Genomic DNA, 23,001 nt, shown 5'->3' on the forward strand with positions numbered 1-23,001 from the left:
CAGTTAAAGCACATGTTGTCAACTTGTCTCTGATAGGTCACTATCTCAAATCCATTGAGTACGTTTGCCTGGGTTAGACATCGTTACATGGGTGATACATGTAGCATTTCAAACTTTGGAGGTGGGGACCAAGGGAGGAGCTAGGTGGAGGCTGTAAAGATTAATTAAAAATTTGCAAACATTCGTGACAAGAATTTTCAATTCTATTAAGGACACGGAGGCGAGGATTATGCTATCTCGATTTCTTTACTACAAAACAGCAGCCAATAGGAACAAGTAAAGAAAAACAGGCACTACAACTCCCATGAGCCCTTAGGCAACCATAGAGACTATAAGCTATATAAGGCACCATAGAGGACAACACTTCCTCTTTCTTTGTCCAGGAAATTCAAACAGTCAAAAGTCATTGAAGGAAAATACCGCCGACCATCCGGAAGGAAAAGTCTGAAGGTAAACCGCACAAGAGGCCAACAGGAACAGGCAACCATCCACAGCGAAGAAGATGCAGCTGGAGAAATAACAAATCCAGTGTCCAAGGAACGGAAACATCGCAGAAGACCAAGACGAAGGATTACTTCTGGTCCGAACCTGAAAGAAAAACAGAGCCGTAACACATATCCCCAAACCTGAAAAGGTAACAGCACATAGGGAGGGGAAGAAAGCAATGCAATAAACAATGCAGATCATATGAGAGCAGAGAAGCAATATAACAATGCAGTAAAAGACAAATGGGTGGGATAATCCTCGCCTCCGTGTCCTTAATAGAATTGAAAATTCTTGTCACGAATGTTTGCAAATTTTTAATTCTATGGCAGGACAGGAGGCTCAGATTATGCTTGTTCAAAGCTGGTCCACCACAACAGAGGCAAGAGTCATTACAGGTTTGAAATAAAATGTTTTAAACACAGTGTCAGAAGACCAATCAGCCGTCTTCACAATGTCCTGCAAACTCACACCAACATGAAAAGCCTTAGAGGCCATGGCACCTCTCGCGGAATGAGCTCCAAAAATGGAGACATCAATGCCAGCCTCAGACATAAGCCAGCGCACCCAACGAGCCAAAGTAGCTGGCGCAACAGGCTTGAAAGGCTTTTGCAAAGCAATTAATAACTGTCCAGATAAATCCTGACGAAAAGGAGCAGTACTCACCTCATAAGCCTTTATGCAGCGGACCACACACAATTGCGGATTGTGAGGAAACGCCGGGTAAGTGACAGTGGACAGATTAGTCTTGGTACGTCTGGAAACCGTAAAGGTAACTCCTTCGGGGGAAAAAGAACGACCCGCGAGATCCAAAGCGCGGACATCCGAAACACGCTTACAAGAGACTAAGCATAACAGCATGGTCAATTTCGCAGACAATTGCTTACGAGACAGAGAAGCGTTGGGAGGCCAAGCTTCTAGAAAACGTAACACTACTGAGACGTCCCATAAAGCGACATATTTCGGACATGGCGGTTTAGCCAACCGAACCCCACGCAGTAATGTAGAGATGAGAGGATGTTCTCCAATAGGCTTACCATCGACTAAAGCATGGCCCGCAGAGAGAGCGGAGCGAAAAGAATTAACGGTCCTGTAAGCAGAACCAGAAGAAGCGATGGAAGCAAGAAAATTAACAACTAGAGAGACATCTGCTGAAGCGGGATCCAGATGTCGTTCAGAACACCAATCACACCACCGACGCCAAGCTGACGCATAACGCTTGCGCGTGTTGGGGGCCCAAGCTTCACTGAGAAACTTCTCAGCGTCTCCAGATAAGCCCGGGACTTTCCAGCGTTCCCCGAAAGACGCCACGCCACTAGACGGAGCTGGCCCGACAGAATGAGAGGATGCGGATGGAGCAGAGGATCCAACAGCAAGTTCCATTTCGCAGGAAGCAGGAATGGAGTCGAGCAACTCATTTCCAGAAGATCCGGAAACCACGCTTGAGCTCTCCAAAGAGGAGTGATCAGAATGATCTCCGATAGAAACTGTTTCGTTCTGGCCAAGACTCGCGGAATCATCGCGAACGGCGGAAAAGCATAGCAAAGCTGAGGAGGCCAAGTCTGGAGAAAGGCATCCGTGGCCAGAGCCTCCGGATCCGGACGCCAGCTGTAAAACTTGGGCAGTTGAGCATTGAGGCGAGAGGCGAAGAGATCGAGCCACGGGCGACCCCAAAGGCGAGACAGGGTGTGAAAGACCCGAGGGTGAAGGCGCCAGTCGCTGAAGTCCAGCAGATGGCGAGAGTTCCAGTCGGCCACTTGATTCTGGCGACCTGGGAGATACTCTGCAATAAGCGTGATCTTCCTCTGAAGGCAGAAATGCCAGAAGTCCTTCGCAATCTCTGCTAGCAATTTCGACCGTGTCCCCCCCAGTTTGTTCACATACCTCACCGCTGAAATGTTGTCCATACGGAGCAAAATGCAACAGCTGGTGGCCTGAGGGGCCAGGCTGCGGATCGCAAAGGACCCTGCCAGGAGTTCGAGGCAATTGATGTGCAGTGTCAACTCGTCGGGAGACCAACGGCCGCCCGTCGTCAAGTCCCCGCAACGGGCTCCCCAGCCCCATAGACTCGCATCCGACTCCAAAATCAAGTCCGGAGTTGAGCCGAACAGGGCTTTCCCGTTCCAGGCCTCCATGTGATGGAGCCACCACATCATTTCCGACTTCGCATCCTGGGACAGAGGGACAAGGTCGGAATAACGAAGACCTTTCTGCAAGTGCCTGATCTTGAGACGCTGCAGGGCCCGATAATGCAGGGGACCCGGAAATATCGCCTGAATGGAAGAGGCTAAAAGTCCGACAACTCGAGCGATCGACCGCAACGACACGTTCTGTGCGGACAACAGTGACTTCAACTCCCGCTTGATAGCCCTGACCTTCTGGGCAGGCAAAAGAAGTTGGCAAGAAACCGAATCTATCAGGAAACCCAGAAACTCTATCGACTGAGTGGGTTGCAAATGAGACTTCTGAGGATTCACTAGAAACCCGAGAGACTGAAGCAGATCGATCGTCCAAGATAAATGGGAACGGAGTTGCAGCGGGCACTGAGCCATCAAAAGAATGTCGTCCAGATACACGATCAGCCGCACCCCTCGCGCGCGCAGCGATTCCATCACCGGCCGCAGGAGCTTCGTGAAGCACCATGGGGCGGACGAGAGACCGAACGGGAGAACCGTGTACTCGAACCATTCCCCCGACCATTGGAACTGCAAAAAGCGGCGATGAGGCGGAAAGATGGGGACGGACAGATAAGCGTCCTTCAAATCGAGGCGAACCATCCAGTCGCCCTTGCGAAGAAGATCTCGTAGCAGATGGATGCCCTCCATCTTGAAGTGGCGATAAACCACTCCGTTGTTGAACTCCTTGAGATTGAGCACAAGGCGAGACCCTCCCCCTTTCTTCTCCACCAGAAACACATTGCTGACGAACCCCTGTGGATGCAGGGTTGTGCGCACGATGGCCCCTTTGAGAAGAAGTGAATCTATTTCCGCGGAGATCACTTCCCGATCGCGTTGGGAAAAAACAAGGGGTAAAGGGACGGGACCTTGAAAGGGTGGGTGGTAAAATTCGATCTGATATCCTTGAACTGTCTGCAAAATCCATGCATCGTTGGAGATCGCGCGCCAATTCTGTAGAAAAAATTGCACCCTGCCCCCCAGAACAACACTCTTGTAAGGAATCAGGCTCACCTGTTGAGGAGAAATCTTGTCGACCACCTTGGTTTCCACCGTAGTTTCCACCGTAGCCTCCCTTGTTGCCTTGACCACGACCTTTGCAGGAGGGGTAGAAGGTCGCCTTAGATCCGGAGTAGGAGGACTGCTGCTGATGACGCTGTCCGCCTCCGCCTTGGTGGGACTGCTGGCCACGCTGCTGGCCAGAACCACGGCCGAACGAACGTCCCCCAGAACGTCCGGCCCTGGCAAAAACCGGGCGGAATGCCCTGCGCAAGGATGACTGCGCTCTGTCGAGGCCACTAAAGGTGGCTACAAATTGTGTTAATTCCTTCAGAAATGGTTGTCCAAACAGGAGACCTTGGGCCAAGGGACCAGACTCAGAAGTGGCCAATTCCGACAGCCGGGGGTCCATCTTCAAAAGAATAGACCGACGCCGTTCGGAGGACAGGGCACAGTTTGCGTTTCCTAGGAAACATATAGCCCGTTGGGCCCAACCAATGAGTTCATCCGGATCAATGCCAGACGCCGACCCCTGCGCATGGTAACCCAAATCCAGGATTTTGGTTAGTGGACCAAGAATGTCAAGGAGTTTATCCTGACACAGGCGCCAAGACCTATCAATTCCCTTTTTGGGGTCTTTGGTGAATTTCTTGAGATAAGTTAAGATAGTGGGATCGACATCTGGCGTGTCAGCCAAATTATCTGCCAACTCCGGCCGAGGGCACTCAGAACGCAACCGGGAGCGTACCTCCTGATCAAAGGAATTCCGGATGTGAGATTGAATGTAATCAGCAACCTCCGGCGCAGGGGACCAAACCTTGGAATTGGGATGGATGATATCCGACGGTTCAAATGTCAGGACGGGGGGATGGGAGGAGGCATCAACAAAATGTTCTTTGCGTGGTCGCTTAGCAGGTGGAAGACCAGAGGGACCAGAGGAGGAAGAGGATGAAGTGTCCTCAGCGTCCGGGGAAGGAGCATGGGACCTCTTGGACACAGAAGGAGAAGACAAGGAATGTGCCAATTTCAAAAAATCCGATGCATGAGGGTTTTTAGGAGACTTAGAGGAGTGCTTGGCAGAAGAGGACGGAATCCAGCCCTGCTGCTGAGCGTAATCCGTCAAATGGCGCTTCAGAGGACCAATTGCGTGAACCAACGCAGTATTAACGGAATGTCTGACCCCTTGGTCAAGTGCCTCGACCAAGTCGTACTCAAAAGCCTCCTCGGGCTCCTCATCATAAGAATAGCCCTCAGCATCATCATAATCAGCCATGGTGCAAAGGTATAAGCAAGAAAACACCAATGTGCAAGAAGCCCAATAATCAATAATGCAATTAGGGGTCAAGGCAAGGACCAAGCGACCCAGTCAGGGGGGGGTGACAACCCCAAGCAAGCCAACAGGCAGAGTGCACACTCGACCAAAAAGTACTTGAAAAATTGAAAGTGGAGGGACTGGCTTGCAAAAGTCACCCTAGGCAACGCCTATAATTATTATCCAGCCCAGAACCCTAGCAGAGGGAAAAAGGCGTCCTGTGGGGCTCTCCGGCAGGCAATGGGCGGAGGCGACAAAGCAACGCTGCCTCAGAGCGTGTCAGGGCTCCGCGATACACACGGAGAATAACAAAGCCAACGCGCATGCGCGAAGGCGTGCCTGGCTGTCCGGAAGGGAAGCGACGCGCGACAAGTGTGCGCGAGCTCCCGAGCCCCGTCCCGCTCCACACACACAAGGACACACGGGCACAGAGCGCCCGCAGTACTGGAGAGGCGAACACGCGCTCTCAAAAGACAAGCGGCAACAGAGGAAACCGACAGATTAAAGACGCATGCAACCGGCAAAGTGAATGCGCAATAGCGGGCAAAACGGCACAACAGCGCGTAAGTAACCCATGAAAGACAAAAGTCTAGTAGTAAATGCAAAACAGTAAATACAAGTAAGAAGGAACATTAAATGCACTTAACTGGCTGCGAAGCAGCAAAGAAAGAGGAAGTGTTGTCCTCTATGGTGCCTTATATAGCTTATAGTCTCTATGGTTGCCTAAGGGCTCATGGGAGTTGTAGTGCCTGTTTTTCTTTACTTGTTCCTATTGGCTGCTGTTTTGTAGTAAAGAAATCGAGATAGCATAATCTGAGCCTCCTGTCCTGCCATAGAATTAGGAAGGCAAAGCCTGGAGCTGTGCCAGCAACAGAGAGCAGAGGGGAGACATACCTGCCAAGGTTTCAGATTGCTTATGTGCGACATTGTCATAATTTCTGAGTAATTATGAGTGACATTTCAACGATTATGAGTGACACTTCCTCCCAAGCAAAATCAAGCAACGAAGACGAGGGAAACATAAATATCAGAAATTACACCGATTTGAGCAATGAGAAACTCGAGAAGATCTTAAAACTCCTAGCTGCCATATTTTCAGACTGCTTATGTGTGACAAGTCTATAGTTTCACCTGGCGTATGACACTAATGTATGGCACTTTGAGTGACACTTTATCATGAATGAAGAAAAACAGTGGTCAGTATTTGAGTACCTCTCTGTGAATTATGCATTACTGCGTCCAGCAAGATCACACAATAAACATACGACTACTTGTAAGTAGTATCAGATCCATCATTAAAAACAATGATTTTGAAATGAATAAATAGAATTGAAATTGTTTCCGTTCTGACAATAGTGGGGCGATAATCATGTGTGATATTAGCATTTTGCTGCCGTTGTATGGACTACAGCATTAAAATGCATTAGTCTAACCTCTGGTGAGTGGGCAATTGTTCCTGTGATTGATGGATGAATGTGGGTCCAAATTGAGTTAGGGGTCAGATCTACTACCTCTGAATAGTCTGGTCTCTTCTTTTACATATGTGTCTGTTTGGTCTGGGTTGCTTCCTCTTACACGATTGAGCTAAGTTGATCCATGCAAAATAAGAACCCAACCAACGTTTGCGGCACCATGTCATGTAGTTTCCACTAATCAGTAGGAACAGCACGTTTGTGGAAAACATACATTTTGGGATGGTGCCAGACGGATTCCGTACACCCGTGCAAGATATGTCTCGTTCCATAGACCAGTTAGCTCACAGTGCCAGTATAGCCCCTCTTAACCTAGACAGAGAGCGAACAGTTCTGGCAACCACTGAGCATGACAACCCTGTTCCCTCAGGAACTGTGGTGGCAGACCTAGAACCTTTCCCTCACACACTCGTGCTCTCTTTTGCTCAGAAAAATATACAAAGAATACACAGAGGGACTTTTTTCAATAATTAATGAACCAAAGTGATTCTTGTATAAAATATATGTGCTGCAAAGATGAATAACGATACAGAAAAGGGGGTGGTGATGAACAGAGTGTCTGAATTAAGCAGACCACTCTTACCCAGTCCAAAGATCAGGGCTTGATCCATCACCGTTATTTATCTCACTGCCCCATCCCAGCTCAGAACCTGGCTATATGCAAATTAGTCTGTCCCTGGCCCAGTGCATCATGGGAACAGGGCAGACCAAACTACCAAGCCAATTCTTCACCAGAAAGGAGACAAGCTACCGGGGACCGGTTTCTGGCATTTCAGCCTCTTCGGCCCGGCTTGCTTGAATCCTGATGGAGCAGTGAGAAAGGGACTCATGTCTGAGTATACCCTGCCACACCTATAGTGGCCAAAAACGATACAGAAAAGGGGGTGGTGATGAACAGAGTGTCTGAATTAAGCAGACCACTCTTACCCAGTCCAAAGATCAGGGCTTGATCCATCACCGTTATTTATCTCACTGCCCCATCCCAGCTCAGAACCTGGCTATATGCAAATTAGTCTGTCCCTGGCCCAGTGCATCATGGGAACAGGGCAGACCAAACTACCAAGCCAATTCTTCACCAGAAAGGAGACAAGCTACCGGGGACCGGTTTCTGGCATTTCAGCCTCTTCGGCCCGGCTTGCTTGAATCCTGATGGAGCAGTGAGAAAGGGACTCATGTCTGAGTATACCCTGCCACACCTATAGTGGCCAAAAACGATACAGAAAAGGGGGTGGTGATGAACAGAGTGTCTGAATTAAGCAGACCACTCTTACCCAGTCCAAAGATCAGGGCTTGATCCATCACCGTTATTTATCTCACTGCCCCATCCCAGCTCAGAACCTGGCTATATGCAAATTAGTCTGTCCCTGGCCCAGTGCATCATGGGAACAGGGCAGACCAAACTACCAAGCCAATTCTTCACCAGAAAGGAGACAAGCTTCCGGGGACCGGTTTCTGGCATTTCAGCCGTCTTCGGCCCGGCTTGCTTGAATCCTGCCAGGTTCTGAAACTGGGATGGTGCAATGAGCTAAAAAACGGTGTTGGATCTAGCCCTGATCTCTTGACTGGGTGAGAGTACTCTGCTTAATTCGGAGACTCTGTCCATCACCACCCCTTGTTGTAAATAGTTTTGTCCACCCTAAGCGTGGAAGGGTATACTCAGATGTGAGTCCCTTGCTCATTGCACCATCAGGATTCAAGCAAGCCGGGCCGAAGACGGCTGTAATGCCAGAAACCGGTCCCCGGAAGCTTGTTTCCTTCCCAGTGTAAGAATTGGCTTTTGTAGTCTGGTCTGCCCTGTTCCCATGATGCACTGGGCCAGGGACAGACTAATTTGCATACAGCCAGGTTCTGAAACTGGGATGGTGCAATGAGCTAAAAAACGGTGTTGGATCTAGCCCTGATCTCTTGACTGGGTGAGAGTACTCTGCTTAATTCGGAGACTCTGTCCATCACCACCCCTTGTTGTAAATAGTTTTGTCCACCCTAAGCGTGGAAGGGTATACTCAGATGTGAGTCCCTTGCTCATTGCACCATCAGGATTCAAGCAAGCCGGGCCGAAGACGGCTGTAATGCCAGAAACCGGTCCCCGGAAGCTTGTTTCCTTCCCAGTGTAAGAATTGGCTTTTGTAGTCTGGTCTGCCCTGTTCCCATGATGCACTGGGCCAGGGACAGACTAATTTGCATACAGCCAGGTTCTGAAACTGGGATGGTGCAATGAGCTAAAAAACGGTGTTGGATCTAGCCCTGATCTCTTGACTGGGTGAGAGTACTCTGCTTAATTCGGAGACTCTGTCCATCACCACCCCTTGTTGTAAATAGTTTTGTCCACCCTAAGCGTGGAAGGGTATACTCAGATGTGAGTCCCTTGCTCATTGCACCATCAGGATTCAAGCAAGCCGGGCCGAAGACGGCTGTAATGCCAGAAACCGGTCCCCGGAAGCTTGTTTCCTTCCCAGTGTAAGAATTGGCTTTTGTAGTCTGGTCTGCCCTGTTCCCATGATGCACTGGGCCAGGGACAGACTAATTTGCATACAGCCAGGTTCTGAAACTGGGATGGTGCAATGAGCTAAAAAACGGTGTTGGATCTAGCCCTGATCTCTTGACTGGGTGAGAGTACTCTGCTTAATTCGGAGACTCTGTCCATCACCACCCCTTGTTGTAAATATTATATTGCAAAGATGAATAGACAGAAACAGATGAAAGTTATAATAAGCATCTGGACAGTGAACAGAACAAAAACCCTCACCCACTAACGCTAATTAGAGGCACGCTTCATCAGAGGGTCACAACCGAGATGCCTAGCGCATCTGGGTGTGCTGCGATTCCTGAATTACAGATTAGCGTTATTTTTCCTTAGGAACCGCAGTGACCAGTCAAATAAAATCGTGTCAAGGTTGCCCACCACTCAAGACAATTTTAATGATAGGAACCTTGGGTAAGGTTAAACACGGAAGTGGGTGTGATGTGAGATAGGGATGATTCCCCACACACAGTGAGCTGCACAGGGTGATACTGAACCTGCTTTTGGTCTGTCCTGTGGTGTCTTGCAGGAGCTGCACACAGAGTATTTTTAATGTGGTCTGCACCTGTTCCCTACAATGTCCTGCATGAGCTGCACATGGGGATGTTGCCCTACATGGGTATAAACAGCACACTCAAGCATAGATTCTTCCTGTGTCTGTGTACATAAATATCTTGTATGAGCTTCACATGGGTGCACAGGTCATGACTGGATCAGAGTTACGTAGGGTCCAATGTGGGCTGGACACAGTTGCAGAGATTTATAACGGGTCTGTGCCTTGTGGGAGTTACTCAGAGATCTTGCATAGGTCAGTAGTAGGTACCTGTGTTTCATCTAAACAAATGAGCCTACCAGATTGTGCCTGGGTGAGAACCTTCAGTGCCCACGAGCTGCACACATGCATAGATCGAACCTGTAGTGTCCTGTGTGAGTTGGACAGTGCATGAGTCAGAGCCCTGTTGGGTTGAGTATGAACTGCACACAGGTGCATAGAACGAGGCTCCTGTGTTCTATGTGAACTGCACACATGCATTGATCGAACCTGCTGTGTCCTGTGTGGGCTGGACAGTGCCCAAGTCAGAGCCCTGTGGGTTTGAGTATGAGCTGCACACAGGTTCATGAGTGGAGCCTGCGGTTTCCTATGTGAGCTGCACACATGCATAGATCCTGAATGAGCTAAGCTGGACAGTGCCAGAGCCCTGTGGGGTCAAGTATGAGCTGCACACATGCATAGGTCCTGAATGAGCTGGAGAGTGCCCGAGTGAGAGAGTCCTGTGGGGTCAAGAATGAGCTGCCCACAGATGCAGAGAGCAAGCATGTGTCCTATGTGAGCTGGACACATGCATAGATCCTGAATGATCTGAACAGTTCCCAAGTCAGAGTGCTCTGGGGTCAAGTATGAGCAGCACACAGGTGCATAAATCGAGCCTGTGTCCAATGTGAGCTGCACACATGAATAGATCCTGAATGAGCAGGACAGTGCATGAGTCAGAGCCCTGTGGGGTCGAGTATTAGCTGCTCAAAAGTGCATAGATCGAACCCACGGTATCCTATGTGTGCTGAGCACATGCATAGATCCTGAATGAGCTTGAGAGTACCCAAGTCAGAGCCATGTGGGGTTGAGCATGAGTTTCACACAGGTGCATAGATTGAGCCCGCTGTGTCCCCTATTAGCTGCACACATGTATAGATCCTGAATGAGCTGGACAGTGCCCAAGTCAGAGTCCTGCAGGGTCGAGTATGAGCTGCATATAGGTGAAAGATCAAGCTTGCAGTGTCCTATTGTGAGCTGCACACATGCATAGATCCTGAATGAGCTGAACTGGACAGGGCCTGAGTCACAGCCCTGTGGGGTCAAGTAAGTATGAGCCGCACACATGTGCATAGCTTGAGCCTGTGTCCTATGTGAGCTGCACTCATGCAGAGATCCTGAATGTGCAAAACACTTCCAGAGAACCTCGTGGTGTCGAGTATGAGCTGCATATGGGTGAATAGATCAAGGCTGTGGTGTCCTATGTGAGCTGCACACATGCACAGATCCTTAATGAGCTGAGTTTGACAGTGCCTGAGTGTAGGAAGCTGGCTCTCTATATACTATACCAAAGTAAGGTATAGAGCGCACAGAGTACAGTGGAACCCTAAAAATAGAGCCGTAGGCACCGGGTGCAGTAGTGGTTCCAGGCGTCGGGTTTCTTGTCCTCAGCAGGCTCAGAGTCTGTCTTGGGAGTTTCTTTTGAACAGAGCTGCTATTCACCGGTGATGCTGTCTTTGTTGAAGGCAGTCAGTCCTCCCAGGGGTTCTGGAGGTCCCTGGCTGCTGGGCAAGGTGGCTTTTGCTGCCGGATCTCTGGGAGCTGCAGACGGGCCGGTAGGGCTGGAGCCAAGTCAGTTCTCCTCTGCAGTCTCCTCTGCTGGGCTTCTTCTTTCGTCCTTTTTCTTCATAGGTTGCGGGAATCTCCCTTCTTGGTTCTGGGCTGCTCCCTACATACTGTATTTAGGGTGTATTTTAGGGGTCTCTAGGTCAGTAGCCAATGGACTACTGACCTTAGGGTGCCTACACCCTTGGTGTGCTCACCCCACGTGAGGGAGTGGGCACAATCCCTAATCCTGATTGGAGAGTGCCTGCCATCTGCAAGATGGCGGGCACTGAAGAGTGGGCTTCACCTTGCCTCCCCCATCTTAGGGGTGGGGTTGGCAGATGTGGACACACCTTCTGGGCTGTTGTAATTTTTCCTGCCTTTCATCCTCCCGAAAAGAAGGGGAGACAGGAAGGAGGCCTGCTCCTGATAGCAGGAGAGGCTGGGGGTCATGTTACAAAGGCGGCAAGGCCTTTGAGGGTCCCCTGCCACAAATGGCTTTTCCTGACCTGGGGGAGTTGTGACCACCTCCTCCCAGGAAAGGCTTTGTTTCTAGGCTCAGGGAGTGAAGACTTCCGCCCAAGGGGTTCAGAAACATGACTCGTTGTTGTAGGCTGGCGTTTACCAGTCAGGGAACCCACCAGAGGCTGGTCATTTTTCAGGGGGCATCTCTAAGAAGCTCTCTTACTGCATTGTATAATAAATCCCGCACTGGCATGAGTGTGGGTTTATTATGGTGAGAAGTTTGATACCATACTTCCCAGAATTCAGTAAAGCCATTATGGTGCTGTGGAGTTCGTAATGACAAACTCCTAGACCATTTAGTCTTTATGGCTTTACTGCACTTACAATGTCTAAGACTGGACTTAGACACTGTAGGGGTACAGGGCTCATGCACCTGTACCCTCTCCAGTGGCATGGTGTGCCCAGCTAGAGGGACGGCTGACCTATGCCATAGGCAGTGAGTTGTAGGCATGGCACACAGGGATGTGTGTCATGTCTACTCTTCACTTTTCTCTATACCAAACCACTCAGCCTGCAATGGCAGTGTGTGTGTGTTAAGGTACAAGACCTCTAAGGGTGGCACGATATGTGCTGCAGCCCTTAGAGGCCTTGCCTGATCACAGTGCCCTTGGTACCTATTGTACCTTTTACAAGGGGCTTACATGTGGACAGAGAAGTGCCGATTGGGAGTACAAAGGTACATTTTTGAAAAAGAACACAGGCCCAGGGAACCTGATTGGCAGGGTCCCAGGGCACATCAAGTCAAAGTGCATCAGAAATCTGACAAAAAGTGGGGGTGTTACTGCAGCAAAAATCCAGCTTACTACAATGGTCGGAATGCATTACTTGGTCAGCTTTCAGCTTGTCCCCAATATGCCTTTGCAAACAGCTGTGCTGTCTGGTAGGCTTTGACATAAAAACAAGCAAATATGAAATTCAGGAAAACAAATTTCATGAAATAATGCGCTAAAGACTCTTTATAAATGAAAGGAGAGGCCCAGCACCTCAGTGATCCGCAATTAAATAGCAACACAAAGAGGTCTAGGACCACCCCCAGAGTTTGTGTCTGTGGTTACCACACTTCAAAGAGACTCAGTCAATATGCAGCCTGGCTTCAGAGAGACGTTGTCTGTTTTTGCAACTTTAATGTTTGACTTGAAGATCTTTTGAGGATATTCTCCTCAGTGTACCCCCACTCTGAAATTTGGGGGCGGGGGGTGGGAGGATAAATTGGTGCCTTCCTTTCCGGGTTCTACACCCAGGCAGCAGCATCTAATATTGCTTTGGGTTGCATCAAGCGGTTTTCCAGCCTGTATTTCTGCTATCATGTCTTACCCTGCACCAAACTGGAGTGGGACTATGCCCCCCAGTCAGTAGGGCCAGAGGGAGGACATTGTGCTCATATGCGCTGCACAGATCCCGCTGCATGGGGTGCATCAAGCGGTTTCCCGGCCTGCTTTCCGGTACTCCCCTGCACCTAGACGGCCGAGCAGCAAGGCGGGGCCAGAGGGAGGACATTGTGCTCATAAGCACTGCACAGATCATCATATTTGATATCTCCTTGAAGTTAAACTGCCCCAGATTTGCGACCAACTCGCTTCTATCGAGGCTAGCAAAAATCATATAGCCAAACTTGTAGAAGGGGGCTTCACCAACCCAGGTCAGGCCAAAACGCAACTTATTAGTGAACCACCGCCCAACATACTTCCGTAACTTTAGCCACACAAACATCTAAACCTGTTACATGTTCATCTGCCACCACAAGGGGAATGAGTGATACTGATGGGTCTATTAATCACACCCAGGCGTGGCTCCTCCGTTGGAGTAGATGAGCGTTGACGCACTTAAAATCCCCCTCAAAACTTCAAAGATGAAAAATAAAATAGTAATTTATGACCATTTTATCTTTCATTCCCAGTCCCGAACAGAGCATCAGAAAGGGGGCAGGGGTCGCTGTTGGTTGACAGCAGCAGAGAGCAAGGTGGACTGTGTATGCACTGTTTAAAGTGTGCATGTCTTTTTGGCCAACCAACTTGCGATGGCCAGCTACACATGCGCCCTTTAAACATAAGACAGCTGGGTTAGAGCAAGTGCAGGCCAACAGAGTGCTGTGGAGCACCGAGTAGGCCACTCCCTCCAATCAGGGCACGGATCTCATGCTACATGAGAGCAGCGCCAGGATTGGTCAATGGAGTTGCAGCACCTGTAAGAAAGTGGCTCTGTATATACTGGACCAAAGTTAGGTACAATGTGTACAGAGTCCACAATCCCCAGAGGTTTGGCAGAGGCTAAAGTTAGATATGACCTTACTCTCTAAAGTGGTAGGTTGGTCAAGCAGTAAGGCAGTTTCAGAGGACGGTGTAAAGCATTTGTTGTACACACTCAGTCAGCAAATGGTCTCACACACTCAAGAACTGAACTCTAGGCCAATTGTTTTATATCAAAATATATAGTTGTTTTATTTTAGAACCAACAAGGTATCAAAATATACTTTCTCAGAATGAGTTACTTTAGTTAAATACTTTTCAAATAGGCAATAGACTTTTTGGAATACAATAGTTACAGTTGTTGCAATAGGCAACACAATTTCAAACACAATGCAACATTGAGCTCAATGGGAATTTCTAGTTAAATGCAATTAGTTACTTTATAGATTACTTTTCTAACCACAGGACTGGATCCTAGATTCAGTCCTGTGACATCTCCTGTAAACAGTTTAGTAAAAGCGTTGTGGTTACAGTAGTGGTTTTTAAGGAATATTATTGTATTTTAAAAGTTGACACTTAGAAAAAAACGATGGACCAAGATGGCCGCCTGGTAGGCGCTCTTGCTAAGAGCTCCTAGTGCTTGGGATCCCACTTTTGGAAATATCCCTGTCAGCACCCAATGTTTCGTGGAACCGAACACACAAAAGTAACTGGATTGTAACCAGCAACATTTATTATTGCTTCCTACCGGACTGGCGGATGGTTGGAGCCTGCTAGCCATTGGAGGAGTCCGGGTCGCCTGGAGTCATCACCACGCTCACGGACTGTTGCTGGCCATTGGTGGAGTCCGAGGCGGATGGTTGGAGCCTGCGGAGGGTCCGGCGGTCGCCTGGGAGGCTGAGCTGGCCATCGCTGGAGTCCGATTCGTCTGGAGTCGTCCCCGCCATCACCGGACTGCGGAAGACTGGGTCTACACCTGGAGTGCTGGTGTCGAAGCTTAGGTGAAGTGTCCGGAGCGGAGCGCTGAGGGCGGACTGGGCAGAGCCTCACGGAGCGGTCCTGGGGCGCTCACGGCAACTCCTACCGAGGCAGGCTGGACACCCGACTCGAACCCCTGGGTCTGTCATCGCACCCTGCAGCCTCTTCGCCATCTCCGCCCATCGCGCTGCCTTAACAGGGACTCTTGCTTCCGACGTCGGCACCTTCGTCCTGACCCCCCCCCGGCTGCCCGTTGCCCTCATTGCCGATCTTGGTCCTCGCCTCGCAGCTCCCCCTTGCTGTTCCCGGGACCATCGGGAGAAGACCCGCGGACTGTGCACGACGACGCGCACGGCGATTCCGGTGCTCTCTGCTTTCGAGAGCTGCATGGAAGCTTCGAAGAATGCCGATGACACCGATGACTGTTATAAAGTGCCGATGACACCAGCTTACTTGCCACATAGGAATTTAACAAGGTACTGTTTCTGCTTCGTTTAAACTTTGTGATTCTTGTACATTTACCCCTCTGAGAACTATGGCCCAAAATGGCCGGGGCCATAAACTGCAGCAATAAATCGCCTCCATTACTGCAAAACACTCACAAGGCTGAACAACATCTCTGTCTGGCACTGGGATCACCAAAATAGACATAGGACTTGCCCTCCCCACTTAGCAAGCTAGAAACTGGACTATCTCAAACTGCCCAGGACTAGAAAGCGAAACTGGACTATTCCTCGGTTCTCAAAGCATAAAAACAAACAGAGGACTACAACACTATTCTCGATCTCCCCAACTACTCGGCCATCTTAGACTAGTCTTTTCTCATCATTCTCATGCCTAAGGAGTCTGCCATTTTAAACTAGTCATTATCTCTATTCCTTCATACCCAATTTTTAGTTTAATCACCCACACCTTACACGCACTTACTATAGCTCTGTATCTACACCGACCCACACAACCTCCTTCACCTACCTTCACCTCTACTCTCAACATGGAAACCACGGGCAAGCACACATATAAAATTATTTACCCCCCGACCTCCCCCAGAAAAACGCCAAACGTTTTAAACACAACTTCTTGAAGTCCCACCCCGAAACTCCCTTTGTGGACACTTACTTCTCACTAAATAATGGAGCCAAGAACACCGATATTATCTTCTACACTATACGTAGAGCACAATGGAGAAAAACGTTCCTCACCTTACTAACTATCTGCGCCACTAGGAAATCCGCTCATGGCCTAACACTTTCCACCGCACCTTCCCAACTCTTCCCAGCGAGAGCAACCATCACTATCTACAACAACTCTATTATCTTAATCCAATCCTCAGACAAGAACCTTGACCTATTCGACAACTTGTTCCCCACTCTCAAAGAATATATCTCCAACCCTCCGACTCCAATCGATCAGACCTCCAAGCCTAGTACCCTTGACTCCACAAATCGCCTATCCTCCCCCACCTTCCCTCCCTCTAACCCAGCACAGCATCAGAACGACACACCCCTCCCCCCACCAGTATTCTAATCACTCACCCACCCGCTACAGTAACCGCACACCCCTCAATCCCAGACGTAGATCACTCCTCTTCCTACATCCTCACTCTCCCCGCCCTTCACCATAACCCTCCCCCCCCCCACTACCAACTGGACTCTCAGAACACCCCACCTCCTCTAACTCCACTCCCCTTCCCCACAAGATAACCATTTCCCATCCCACCTCCCCCCCCATTCTCAGACCCCACTACCACTCCAGCAACCCCGCCACCCCTAGCCTACACTCATCCCCCAACTTCCCACCCCCTCCTACCACGAACCCCCGCCCCTTTAACACCAACCCCCTCACGAATCCAACCTCACCCCTCCCCCAACATCCCTCCCCCGCCGACCACCAACCCCCTCACTAATACCACCAACAGCCATCCAACCACACCCCTCCCCCCAACATCCCTCCCCTGCCGACCACCAACCCCCTCACTAATACCACCAACCCCTGCACTAACACCACGACACCCCTCCCCCCACCCTTGACACTTACTCACCCTCAGTGCCCGTCCCCAACTCCCTTCCTAATCCCACACTGGACAAGATTATGTCCACCCTCCTCCAAATAAAAGAGGATCTTCACACCTTCAAAGAGTTACTCTTTGGACACCCCAGACACCCCCTACCCACAACTACTTCCTCTTCTAACAAGTCCCCCACCCTTCCTACTCACCCTTTCACACAAAACTCCCCACACTGGACCTCAATCCCCGCTCGCAATCCCACCAACCGCGCTCGACGTACTATCAACACACTTTCGGAATACGACATAGGCACCCTCCTCCGCTCATATGACCCAGTTCCCCAAAACCACATATCCACCTCACACCTTTCCATCCCCACGATTCACTCAAACCCCCTTAGGACCTCCACACACAACAACCTTAAAAAAGTCCCCCTCACTCTAGAACCCTCTATTTATTTATTTATTTAGTAGTTTATAAAGCGCTCAGCTACCTCCGACGGAGGTGTCCCGGTGCTGAAAACTTTTATCTCGAGAGGATCAGAGGGATGAGAAGGGAAGAGGGGAGATTAGATGAAGGAAAAGAGCCAGGTCTTGAGTTTTTTTCGGAATAGGGATTCGGATGTCAGAAATCTTAGCTCTATGGGAAGCTGGTTCCACAGTTTGGAAGTGACCACTGCAAAGGCCCTTCCTCCCTTGCGTGCCAGACGGTAACGAGGACAGATCATAAGGCGGAGATAGTTGGATCTGAGGTTTCGGGGTGCATGTGAGAGCTTCATTCTGTGACGCAGGTAGATGGGGCCTCGATCATTCATAGCTCTAAAAGCCAGGGTTAAGGCTTTAAAGTGAATGCGGAGTCTTATTGGGAGCCAATGGAGTTTAATCAGATGGGGTGAGATCGAATGGCGGTAGGGGATGTTGCAAATCAGCCTAGCCGCTGCATTCTGGACTCTCTGTAGTTGGTTTACGAGGTACGCCTGGGCGCCTACATAAAGACTGTTTGCGTAGTCCAGATGGGCGGTGATGAGGGCATGGACTACTGTCTTACGAGAGTCAAGTGGGAGGTAAGGGATGATTTTTTTAGCATGCAGAGCTTTCCGAAGCAAGACGAGGTGACTTTATTTATTTGAGTCTTGCAGGAGAGGGCAGAGTTAAATTGGAAGCCTAAGTTACGAGCAGCTTGGACTGGTTCCGGGGGAGGGTTGAGTTCAGTTGGCCACCAGAGAATGAAAGGAATGGGGGATTTCTGGTTAAAAAATAAGACTTCCGTCTTTTCTGTGTTGAGTTTTAGGTTATTAGCAGACATCCACGCCGCGATGTTAGTCATGCAATGACGAAAGTTGTGAAAAGATATTTCTGAGTGGTCTTTAAAGGAGAACACTAGTTGGGTGTCGTCAGCGTAAAAAGTTACTTTGACGCCCCAAGATTCAACAACTTTTGCCAGTGGTTTAAGATACACGTTGAACAAGAGCGGACTCAGGGCGGAACCCTGTGGAACGCCCCAAATCAATGGTTTCTTGGAAGACAGAAAGGGGCCTAGCATCACCTGCTGAAATCTATTCGTCAGGAAAGATTTGACCCAGGTCAGGGGAGTTCCGCTAACCCCTACCTCTTGCAGATGGGCAAGTAATATGTCATGAGAGATGGTGTCAAATGCAGCGGATAGGTCGAGGAGGACTAACATCGCCTCCTCCCCCCTATCCGTGCATTCTCGAATCGACTCGGATACCTCAAGCAGAGCTGACTCCATGCTGAAGTCTGGTCTAAAGCCTGATTGAGTATCATGGAACAAGGCGTTTGATTCAAGGTAATTAGATCGCTGCTGTACCGCTTTTTCAAGCACTTTAGCGGGCTTGGGTAGGAGTGAAATTGGTCGGTAATTACTTAAGCAGGTAGAGTCAATGCCTGCTTTTTTTTGGATAGGAATTAGCATTGCGTGCTTCCAAGCGGAAGGGACCACACCAGAGGATAAGGAGGAATTCCATATTTCGAGGAGGGGGTTTATGACTAAAGGGGCAATTTCATTCATGGTAGAGGCTGTGGCTGGGTCCAATGGAGAGCCTGATTTACATTTCAGGAATAGCTTCAGGGCATGCTCCTTGGTAAGTGGTTGGAAGGTCGTAAAAGCGTGTTTGCAGGTGATGGCAGGGTCTTCGGAGTTGTCGATACCGTTCTGAAGGATAGTTGCCGTGATGCTTGCGATTTTTTCCTCAAAGAAATCTGATAAGTTTTCACACAGTGTTTGGGAAGGGGGAGTTGGGACAGACAGAGCACTGGGGTTAGTGAAATCTTTAACAATATTAAAGAGAGCTTTAGTGGAGTTTTTAGCCTTGGCAATAGTTTCTGCGAAATAGGTGCTCATGGAGTTGCGTTTGAGTTTGCGGAACTCCTTGAGGGCTAGTCTGTACCGAGCCTTGGCTTCCGGGTCATAGGACTGCCGCCATTGACGCTCCATCTTTTTACACTTGCTTCTGTGATCCTTTAGTTCCTGATTAAACCAAGGAGCCGAAGGGTTTTGTCTGCGGGAGGTGAGAATTTGTAAAGGGGCTACTTTCTCAATGGCGGTCGTGAGATCATTGTTAAAGATAAGAACCGCTTCGTTGAGGTCCTCAGGGAAAGGAGTTAGGCTGTTATAATAGTGTTGCTCTAGGGCCATACAGGAGATTTGATACCATTTTCTGCCTTGTGTTCTGATGGCAGACTCCTTCTTGACATTAAGAGTAGAACATATCTCGAATGGGATTAAAAAATGGTCAGACCATGTCAGAGGTAGGGATTGGAGAGTTTTGAGCTTCTCGCAGTTTGAAAAAATGAGGTCAAGGGTGTGTCCTGCAGTATGAGTGGGGCCCTTGACCCTTTGTGTCAAATTTAAGTGTTCCATGGATTCTAGGAGATAAGTGGCGCGGTTGCAGCCACTTACATCAACATGATGGTTGAAGTCTCCCAGTACCATGAAGTGGGGGTGTTTGATGGAAAGATCAGCAGTAATTGCCAATAGTTCAGAAATGGCAGACTGAGGGGTGTTCGGGGGGTTGTAGACCAAGATCCCTGAAGACACGGACGAGGTGGAGTCCGAGATAGAGAAATATATTGCTGCAATGGGCTTGATGTTCGCAATTTTTCTAGAAGTAATTTTCAGGTGGCTCTTTAAAATTACTGCGATTCCTCCACCAGTTTTGGGCCCTTCATGGCCTAGTCCCGAAAAGCGGTAACCCGTGGGTACAGCGAGGGAGATGTCAGGGTTGGAGGAGTCTTTAACCCAAGTCTCGGTTAGAAATAATACGTCCCAGGATGTAGAAGTCAATAATAGCCAAATATCATTGGCGTGACAGGTTAAAGAGCGACAATTCACCAATCCCAAGGAATCCCTCATCACCCCTCGGCTCAAGTGCACTCTACTCAACTGCAGATCGGCCCCTAGACACTCCTCCGACATTGCTGATCTCATCAAAACACTGGACCTTGACCTGACCATTCTCACTGAAACCTGGCTAACATAATCTTCTACACCAATCATTGACATTCTAGTTCCCCCCCCCAACTATCACATCATTAGACTCGACAGGACTGGCAAGACAGGCGGTGGAATCGCATGCATTTATAGGAGCAATCTCTCGGTGTCTAGAGTCACTTCCCCCCCTGTCCTCCTGTGAATACATCTGCCTAGATGTCATCATCAGCGAGGGCAAACCTTTATGCTCTCTACGCATCATTTACCATCCACCTGGGGACAACCTCATCTTCACCCAACAACTCATGAACACGATCACAACCAATTCTGGACGGCAAAACACTCAAATTTTCCTTGGAGATTTCAATCTCCATTGGAACGATCACAATGACGCGTTGGTAAATAGTCTCAAAAACTTCCTCGACGCTCATGACCTCACCCAAATCTGCAATAGCTCCACCCATGACAAAGGCTCTATCCTCGTCATCTCCAAAGAGGACTCTACCCAACGTGAGTCAATCCAACCCTGTGACTGGTCAGACCACCACATTGTCACATTCTTCATCAATGAAAAAGTTAAATTTAACCCGGTTCAATCCACCAAAATCAAGGTCTGGAAAAGGGACCTGAAGAAACTCAACCCCAACTCTTTACCTTCACCCAGCCGCAATCTCCTCCTTCCCCCTACCGGCGCCTCAGACGTTCAAGTTCTAACCGACCACTACCTCAACTCTATGACCTCAATAATCAATGAGGCTGCCCCCCTGCAACTGAAGAGAGTCTCCACTAAGAACTCTAACCTCTAACCCTTGGTACGATGGTAGACTCAACGAAGAGAGACGTGCCATGCGACTGACAGAACGCACCTGGAGATCAGCCCCTTCGGCATTGCACCTTAAAGCTCTTAAGAAAAAGAGAAAAGCCTACTTTAGGAAAATCAAACGCTCAAAATCAGATTTCTTTAGCCTCCAGCTCGTCCAAGCAAAAAAACGGCCAAGAAAACTGTTTGAGCTAATCAAACATCCAAGGAACAACCCCAACAATCACATAGCACAATGGGCGATGTACCATCCAGTGAAGACTTCTCTGCTTTCTTTAACCTAAAGACTGATAACATCAGGAGCGATCTCCTCAATGACATAAGACTTTACTCTAGCCCCCACAGCACAACACCCACTGAACCAAAAAACAATGCCACATGGTCGTCCTTTGACACCTACTCAGAAGAAACAATTGGCAAACTGCTCAGCACATTGAAACCTTCTAATCACCTCACAGACCCCCTTTCTGCTAACGCTGTAAAGGACTTCATCCCACTGCTCCTCCCACTTTGGACCAACTTTATTAACAGTTCACTTCAACAAGGACTCATACCCGACTCCCTCAAAGTGGGACAAGTCACGCCTATACTCAAGAAACCAACAGCCGACCCTACTGACCTAAACAATTACCGTCCTATTACCAATATCCCCACTCTGGCCAAACTGCTGGAAAAATGCGTACAACTCCAATTGACAAAACACATTGCTCAGTTTGACCTCCTCAACCCTCATCAATCAGGCTTCCGTGCAGGACACAGTACGGAAACAGCTATGACACACATAATTGATGACGCCCTCCAAATTCTAGATCAAAATGATAGCTGCCTCCTCATCCTACTTGATCTCTCCTCAGCATTTGACACCGTCAAACACGAGAACTTACTCGAGCTGTTAAATATCAGAATGGGTCTATCAGGGACTGTACTCAAATGGTTTACTTCCTTTCTACATAACCGGTCCCATAAATTCAAGAGTAACAACTTGATGTCCCCACCTGTGCCTGTAACATTAGGCGTCCCACAAGGATCTTCCCTATCCCCAACACTGTTCAACCTAGTCATGGAGCCACTCACCACTTTGTTACAAGCATCTAATGTACACTTTCACATGTACGCTGACGACACCCATCTCTAGCTCAAATTACAATCCCCCGAAGACATCGAACTTCTGAACTCAACGCTCAGAAACACCCAATCATGGCTGGCCGAAAATCACCTCAAACTCAATGCACTGAAAACCGAGTTCCTTCTGATTTCACCTCCCACGAAAACCTCCACCACTCAAACATGGCTTAAGCACCTTACTGCACTCAATGTCCAACCTACCATTGTGGACTCCGCGAAATCCTTAGGCATAACCCTTGACACCAATCTCAATATGCAACATCATATCAGCAAAGCAACTAAGGGAGCTAATCTCCAAATCAATACTTTGAGGAAACTTAAACCCTTCCTCCCAGCTAAGGATTTCCAAACTGCAGTACAAGCCCTAGTCATTCCTCGGATAGACTACGGAAGCGTCGCCCTCTGCGGACTCCCCCTATCAACAACCGCACCCCTAAGAGCCTCCTTGAACGCTGCAGCGAGACTTATCACTGGATCAAAAAAACGCTCGCACATTTCCCCTGACTTAAAATCCCTGAACTGGCTGCCTTTTGAAGCCAGAATCCATCTGAAAATCGCCTGCATGACACACATGGTTGTACACCACAACTCGTCC

This window comes from Lissotriton helveticus, chromosome 12, assembly GCF_964261635.1.
Source record: "Lissotriton helveticus chromosome 12, aLisHel1.1, whole genome shotgun sequence".
Taxonomy (NCBI): Eukaryota; Metazoa; Chordata; class Amphibia; order Caudata; family Salamandridae; genus Lissotriton; species Lissotriton helveticus.